Genomic DNA, 455 nt, shown 5'->3' with positions numbered 1-455 from the left:
AGGGCCCAGGGAGGGTGGGACAGAGGCTGCTGTGCACAGAGCAGTCAGCAGGGCTGGGGCTGAGCTGGTGGGAACGGGGACAGGTGGCAAATGAGACTCCAGGCCCACTCTCCCCTCATCTCTTGTCACTCACCTTAGCGAAGCACATGTTGGCTCAGGGTCCTCCCGCTGGGACCTGGTGGAGGAAGAGTGGGAGGAAAAGTGCTTCAGAGAAGAGGGCTCGCCCACCACCCTGGAGGGTCCTCCGCCTGCAGGTCTCCCCCACCCCCACGCCAGGCTCCCCAGAGCCCCTCACCTGAGATCCTGCAGCCAGAGCTCCAGCTGAGCACTACCCCGCTGCCTGCTGAGCCCCAGCGACTTAAGAGCCGGCCAGGGAGGGGCAGAGAGGGTGGAGCCCTGCTGGGGAGGAGGCAGGGTCAGCTGGGTGTGTTTGAGACAGAAACTGAGATAGAAAT

The sequence above is a fragment of the Bison bison genome, unplaced genomic scaffold (genome assembly GCF_000754665.1).
Source record: "Bison bison bison isolate TAMUID 2011002044 unplaced genomic scaffold, Bison_UMD1.0 scf7180017864144, whole genome shotgun sequence".
NCBI lineage: Eukaryota > Metazoa > Chordata > Mammalia > Artiodactyla > Bovidae > Bison > Bison bison.
This window is presented reverse-complemented; position numbering follows the sequence as displayed.